The sequence below is a fragment of the Babylonia areolata genome, chromosome 6, assembly GCF_041734735.1.
Source record: "Babylonia areolata isolate BAREFJ2019XMU chromosome 6, ASM4173473v1, whole genome shotgun sequence".
Classification (NCBI taxonomy): domain Eukaryota; kingdom Metazoa; phylum Mollusca; class Gastropoda; order Neogastropoda; family Buccinidae; genus Babylonia; species Babylonia areolata.
Genome location: NC_134881.1, coordinates 51,339,635 through 51,348,346, shown reverse-complemented (window position 1 = coordinate 51,348,346; position 8,712 = coordinate 51,339,635).

Here is an 8,712-nt window from a genome sequence, read left to right as displayed (position 1 = left end):
TTCACCTTGACGCTGATCTTGTTGGGGGAAACTCCAGGGAAAAAGAAGGAGTGACGCCACACTGAGTCACCTGATTCAGTTTTGCGAGGAGGACAGCTGCTCATTATCTTTTCTGCTGCCGCACTCTGGTCCTCCGTCTTCTGCACAGTGTTTGACGAACCTTCTGATCCAGTCCTCGAGGATCCAATCCGCGAGGGCTTCTGGACTGGGTCTTCAGTTTTGGGTCTGGATCCCTTGGTTGTGTCTTCAGTTCTGGGTCTGGATCCCCTGGTTGTGTCTTCAGTTCTGGGTCTGCATCCCCTGGTTGTGTCTTCAGTTCTGGGTCTGCATCCCCTGGTTGTGTCTTCAGTTCTGGGTCTGGATCCCCTGGTTGTGTCTTCAGTTCTGGGTCTGCATCCCCTGGTTGTGTCTTCAGTTCTGGGTCTGCATCCCCTGGTTGTGTCTTCAGTTCTGGGTCTGCATCCCCTGGTTGTGTCTTCAGTTCTGGGTCTGGATCCCCTGGTTGTGTCTTCAGTTCTGGGTCTGGATCCCTTGGTTGTGTCTGAAGTGTTGGAGCTATAAGTACTAGCTGATGTTTTGCTGCAGCCCATTTCTTGAGACGAACAGCGTGATGGACGCTGTTTGCCGGCAGTCTGGCTTCTCGTCTCTGCCTCAGTGGATGGACGACAGGGCTGACCAAACAGCTCCCCCAGCAGACCTTCAGCAATGCTGATGGCGTCACTGACTGGCTCTGACATCGGGCAACCACCCACACCAAAGGGAGGCAGCCGCGATGACGATCCTGCAGCGGGACGCTGACTTCTCTCCCCTGATCTGTGGCTGGGTCCCATCATGATGAATGGGACGAACGAGGCCGCTGTCGCAGAGCCAGCCGGCCAGGGTGAACAGGGACGGCTGGTGGACATCCTTGGGGCACAGCCACATCTGTGTCCTGCACTGGGGCCACGGCAATAGAACTGAGGAGAACAGTGGTCACCGGAAAACACTGGAAACCGCATGGTCGCTGGTTGACAGATGATCAGCTTTGACGGCGGAAAAACAAAAGTCTCAAAGTTCAAACTTCAGCTGACAAATCTGACTTTGTCAAACTAGCCCAAAACTATGATCGAGTCTCTCTGAAATGGGCAAAGACCAAGTGATCAACGCTACACTCTTTCTTCTTCTTCTTTTTTTTTTCTTTTTTTCTTCTTCTACAATATAGTTCAGTTTCAGCAGGCACACTGTTCAAAGGTGTATTCACACGTTTATAACGACAGCAGTAAAGTATTGGCTCTTGTTTTCTTCAGCTCGGCAGTTAGTTCTTCTTCTCTGAAGTGCAGAAACAATGACAGAACGTTCACCCGGCCGGTTTCTTATACCTGTCAGTAGGTTTCCATCGACAACCCTCGATTCTTCTGGAGCTGACAATGACATGCGGTTTCTATTTATAAACGGCGTAGCAGACGTTGTGGGCCGGCGCAATGTGCGGTTTCGTCATAATATGGGCGGAGTCTAAAGCGATTGGCAGCTTCGAGAAATGTCGAGAGTTTCGAAGAGTGCTCTCGACTTTTCCAGAATTTATCGTCAATTCTATTCCGAGAACATCAAAGAAATCTCTCTCTCTCCCTTTCTCTCTCTCTCTCTCCCTCTCTCTCCCTCTCTCTCTCTTACAGACGCACGCACACATCAAAATACCATTACATCGTCAATGAAGATTATTTTGTCGTCTGTTGTGTGTGACCTTTCACCCTCTAATGTCGCCGACTTTTGAATCAGACATTTTATTGCTGCTGTTCAACAGAAAGCTGAAAGAAAATAACGCTTTTTTTTTTTTTTTTTTTTTTTAGACTGTACTTTACTTGTTGCATTTTATCTTCACAACACATGACATCAAAAACCAGGACAGGAACTGACCCCGTATTCATGAATATTAATGACCCAAGACATACTTGCTAAATATAGAACTTCCGCAGGAGTTTGTTACTTTTGCTTTTCGGTTGCCATTGATAACATTTTCAACAGAAAGCCAAAAAGTTTTCATCAGCTGTTCGTGTATCTAATTCCTATTTAGGGGGGGGGGGGGGGGGGGGGGGGGGGGGGGGGGGGGAGTATTTGTATTCGTATTTCTTTTTACCACAACAGATTTCTCTGTGTGAAATTCGGGCTGCTCTTCCCAGGGAGAGCGCGTCGCTAACTACAACGCCACCCTTTTTTTGGTATTTTTTCCTGCGTGCAGTTTTATTTGCTTTTCCTATCAAAGTGGATTTTTCTACAGAATTTTGCCAGGAATGTGTGTGTGTGTATGTCAGTGTGTGTGTGTGTGTGTGTTTGTGTGTGTGTGTGTGTGTGTGTGTGTGTGTGTGTGCTCCAGTCACCGATGTTCCCAGGACGTGTTGGACACACTCCTGTGCATGTGTAAAACCAAGAGCAAAACTGACCAGGCAGAAGACAGGTAGAATATGCATGGCAAGAATTGTAACAGTCTTTTTTATTTTTATTTTTATTTTTATTATTTTTTTTTTTGCCTTGCATATAAAAAGGTTCTTTTCTTTCCAAATGAACTATTTTACAACTAATTCAGCACAAATGGATATTACAACGCATAACTACGATAAAAAAAAAATTTAAAAAAAGAAAAGAAAAACGAACTAGTAGATCAGATTAATATGATTTTTTAAATCAACATCTAAATGAATACATTGGCTTCAAATATAGATTTTACCAGCGTAAAAAAAGAGATACCCACCTGCACCTGTACGTCTGTTAAAAGTACCCGACACCGACTTCAGTGACGTTGGTGAAGACAAAACATAACACGTCACCACGCTGATGAAGACAAAACATAACACGTCACCACGTTGATGAAGACAAAACATAACACGTCACCACGTTGATGAAGACAAAACATAACACGTCACCACGTTGGTGAAGACAAAACATAACATATCACCTCGTTGATGAAGACAAAACATAACACGTCACCACGTTGGTGAAGACAAAACATAACACATCACCATGTTCACGAAAACAAAACATAACATATCACCACGTTGATGAAGACAAAACATAACATATCACCTCGTTGATGAAGACAAAACATAACACGTCACCACGTTGGTGAAGACAAAACATAACACGTCACCACGTTGATGAAGACAAAACATAACACATCACCACGTTGATGAAGACAAAACATAACACGTCACCACGTTGATGAAGACAAAACATAACACGTCACCACGTTGATGAAGGCAAAACATAACACGTTGATGAAGGCAAAACATAACACGTTGATGAAGGCAAAACATAACACGTCACCACGTTGATGAAGGCAAAACATAACACGTCACCACGTTGATGAAGACAAAACATAACACGTCACCACGTTGATGAAGGCAAAACATAACACGTCACCACGTTGATGAAGACAAAACATAACACGTCACCACGTTGATGAAGGCAAAACATAACACGTCACCACGTTGGTGAAGACAAAACATAACACATCACCACGTTGATGAAGGCAAAACATAACACGTCACCACGTTGATGAAGGCAAAACATAACACGTTGATGAAGGCAAAACATAACACGTTGATGAAGACAAAACATAACACGTCACCACGTTGATGAAGACAAAACATAACACGTCACCACGTTGATGAAGGCAAAACATAACACGTTGATGAAGGCAAAACATAACACGTCACCACGTTGATGGAGACAAAACATAACACGTCACCACGTTGGTGAAGACAAAACATATCACCACGTTGGTGAAGACAAAACATATCACCACGTTGGTAAAGACAAAACATATCACCACGTTGATGAAGACAAAACATAACACGTCACCACGTTGATGAAGACAAAACATAACACGTCACCATGTTCACGAAAACAAAACATAACATATCACCACGTTGATGAAGACAAAACATAACATATCACCACGTTGATAAAGACAAAACATAACACGTCACCACGTTGATGAAGGCAAAACATAAAACGTCACCACGTTGATGAAGGCAAAACATAACACGTTGATGAAGGCAAAACATAACACGTTGGTGAAGACAAAACATAACACGTCACCACGTTGATGAAGGCAAAACATAAAACGTCACCACGTTGATGAAGGCAAAACATAACACGTTGATGAAGGCAAAACATAACACTTCACCACGTTGATGAAGGCAAAACATAACACGTTGATGAAGGCAAAACATAACACGTTGGTGAAGGCAAAACATAACACGTTGATGAAGGCAAAACATAACACATCACCACGTTGATGAAGGCAAAACATAACACGTTGATGAAGGCAAAACATAACACGTTGATGAAGGCAAAACATAACACGTTGATGAAGACAAAACATAACACGTCACCACGTTGATGAAGGCAAAACATAACACGTTGGTGAAGACAAAACATAACACGTCACCACGTTCATGAAGACAAAACATAACACGTCACCATGTTCATGAAAACAAAACATAACATATCACCACGTTGATGAAGACAAAACATAACATATCACCACGTTGATGAAGACAAAACACAACACGTCACCACGTTGATGGAGACAAAACATAACATATCACCACGTTGGTGAAGACAAAACATAATATATCACCACGTTGATGAAGTCAAAACATAACACGTCACCACGTTAATGAAGGCAAAACATAACACGTCACCACGTTGATGAAGCCTAACACGTCACCACGTTGATGAAGACAAAACGTTAACATATCACCACGTTGATGAAGACAAAACATAACACGTCACTACGTTCATGAAGACAAAACATAATACATAACAATCAATGTAACAATAGTTGTATTTGTGCGTCGGACTGAAAACAACATCAACAACAACAACAACAAAAACCCGGGGATATTTCAATGACTGCATTTGGTATTCGAATAATCATAGTATCAACAACTTTAACAAAATGAATGCCATGCTTTCCGGACCCATCTCTCTCCACACACCCCACCACCCCCCTCTCTCTCTCGCTCTCTGAGTGAATCAGACAGTCTGTCTGTCTGTCTGTCTGTCCCCTTCCCTTTCACGTGTATGTTAGTCATCACGTCATCTGATCAAATCCATTAAAAGAACAAAACAACCCTCGGGCAATGGTGGAGAATTCAGGGGCTGGACGATGGGGAAAAAAACAACAACAGCTAATACACACTGTAATATAACATTCGATTTATCCCCCCCCCCTAACCCTCCCCCCCTTCACCCCCCCCCCCTCCCTCAACCAAAAATGATGATCATCATACCATAGATAAAGCCACGAGCGATAAATGTGGATCGAATTTCTAAGGCCAACGACCCTGCCGGTGACCACTGATCCCAAAACACATCGTTGCCCTGTGATGCCTTGCCCACACAATATCATCTTCTACAGGATTCTAAAACAAAAGCAAATCATTCATAGATGCAGTGATCGCAAAATTTGGGTTTTTGAGTTGTTGGTGGTTCCCCTGGTTAATCAGGCACATTGTCTATGTGTGGAAGACGCTTGTTGTGTTGAATGCCTTTATAAAACAACAGCTTGTGAGGACAAGGGAATTGTTTTGTTTTTTTGTGGGTTTTTTTACAGCACACACACACACACACACACACACACACACACACACACACACACGTTTGATATCTGTCATTTCTGTAAGGGACTAGGCAAAGTATATAAACCGATAAATTACAACAACAACAAAAACAACAAAACGCACACACTATATTACAAATGTACTTGATCACGAGTACGCCAGGTACAAACGTACGGAGTATTTCGGTGCTGAAGTACTGGCCCTGATGGAAGCGAAGAACGTGCGCAGCCACGTGAGACTGGGTCTAATTATAGTCATGATGAAGCAACAAACGTATGACACAGAACCTGACCGACCGTTGGTCAATGCAACGTGTGACCAACACCTCTCTTGGGGGCGCGGTGTGTCCGTGTTATGTGACAGGGTTCAGTGTCAGGGTATATCCTGTTCGTCAGGGGTTTTCATCTGGTTTGGGTTTGGGTTTTTATCAGAAAAAATCTTGTTATATATATATATATATATATATATTTTTTTTTTTTTTCCCCATCATCTGCACCACCGTTTCAGTGGCATTACTCCCACGTCGCTCATTCCGAGTCCCCCATACACAGTCACACCCGGGTTTGTGTGTCGCAGTCCCAGCATCGGCAATCCTCAGGGAACTATCGATGTCAGGTCGCCAGGAAGCCACACACCAGAGGAGACCCTGCACTACTGCTGAGTCATATCGGTGGTGTTCGATAGTGGATGTTCTGATTTAACGTAATAAGGACACCACCTACTAAGCCCCCTACTGACGACAATAATGGCTTAGTCGCGGAGCCAGACAGTGTGAGCGTCTCCCCAAGAGTGGAGACCGCCACCATGTCCCTCCAACGACAGTCCCCCACGAACCCGCCGACACTAAGGACCTTGCGCGGAAGTGGACTGAAGGGGTATCGAAACTAAGGTCACAATGAGAGCAGGGCATGAAAGACCACTTAAGTTGGGACTTTAAAATTTTTTTATTTTATTTTTATACATCGATGATGATGGAAGTGGAGGAGGATGACGATGACGATTATGATGAAGATGCTGCTACGGAGGTCTATTTAGGTTTGGCAAGGCTCTACGCTTCCTGTCATAATGATATCCGGGTGTCAACCAGGCCCGAGACACACAGGCACTTGCAGTGTTGGTCAGGAAATTCGAGCAACACACCCAAAGACGCATCTGTAGGTAGGAGTCAGCCGCGGGCCAAAAAACCCGCCGGGATTCGAACCCGAGTCCTCCCAGCCGTCTATATAGTTATTTAAGCTTGATGTATATAGCCCAGCCGATCACATGGGGCCATTATATCAAGGATAAAAACAACAACAACAACAACAAAGAAAAAAAAAAGGAAGGAAGGAAAGGAAGAAGAGAAAAAGAAAGAGAAAATAAGTAAATATCGATCCCCAACCTGAAGAAGAAGATAATGATGATGATGATGATGATTTTGACGACGACGACGACGATGATGATGATGAAGATGATTATGACGATGAAGATTATGACGATGATGAAGGAGAAGAAGATGATGATGCAGGAGAACAACAAGAAGAAGATTATGATGATGATGGTGATGATGCACGATGATGTTGATGAAGGAGAAGAAAAACAAGAAGAAAAAGTAGAAAAGGAAACCAGGAACAAGTACAATGTGTCTACATTCATACACACAAACCGAGAACGCACCTCTGATGGTGACTTTTCCGACCTTTTTTTTCTGCCAAAGGAAAAACAACAACAAAAAACAAACGCCTAACATGATCATAAACAGGTTTTGCACAACACACAGAATCATATATAACAACAGGCATACAAAACCAAAAACCATAATCGCGGGCACCTTGAAGTCCTATAGGCGAAAAGCACAGACTGGGAGTGCAACGAACCATCCTGTAGCGGTATTCTAGCACAGACAGAGAATGGACCGAATCATTCTGTAGAGGTATTCTAGCACATAGAATGGACCGAACCATTCTGTAGAGGTATTCTAGCACAGACAGAGAATGGACCGAATCATTCTGTAGAGGTATTCTAGCACATAGAATGGACCGAACCATTCTGTAGCGGTATTCTAGCACAGACTGAGAATGGACCGAACCATCCTGTAGCGGTATTCTAGCACAGACTGAGAATGGACCGAACCATCCTGTAGCGGTATTCTAGCAGAAACAGAGAATGGACCGGACCATCCTGTAACGGTATTCTAGCACAGACAGAGAATGGACCGAACCATCCTGTAGCGGTATTCTAGCACATAGAATGGACCGAACCATTCTGTAGTGGTATTCTAGCACATAGAATGGACCGAACCATCCTGTAGCGTTATTCTAGCAGCCTGAGAATGGACCGAACCATTCTGTAGTGGTATTCTAGCACAGACTGAGAATGGACCGAACCGTCCTGAAACGGCATTCTAGCACAGACTGAAAATGGACCGAACCATCCTGTAGTATTACCGAACCACTCTGTAGAGGTATTCTACCACAGAGAATGGACCGAACCATTCTGCAGCGGTATTCTAGCACAGAAAATGGACCGAGCCATCATGTAGAGGTATTCTAGCACAGACTGAGAATGGACCGAACCATCCTGCAGCGGTATTCTAGCAGAAACAGAGAATGGACCGAACCATCCTGTAACGGTATTCTAGCACAGACTGAGAATGGACCGAACCATCCTGCAGCGGTATTCTAGCAGAAACAGAGAATGGACCGAACCATCCTGTAACGGTATTCTAGCACAGACTGAGAATGGACCGAACCATCCTGCAGCGGTATTCTAGCAGAAACAGAGAATGGACCGGACCATCCTGTAACGGTATTCTAGCACAGACTGAGAATGGACCGAACCATCCTGTAGCGGTTTTCTAGCACAGACTGAGAATGGACCGAACCATCCTGTAGCGGTATTCTAGCACAGACTGAGAATGGACCGAACCATCCTGTAGCGGTATTCTAGCACAGACAGAGAATGGACCGAACCATCCTGTAGCGGTATTCTAGCACAGACTGAGAATGGACCGAACCATCCTGTAGCGGTATTTTAGTACAGACAGAGAATGGACCGAACCATCCTGTAGCGGTATTCTAGCAGCCTTAGAATGGACCGAACCATCCTGTAGCGGTATTCTAGCACAGAC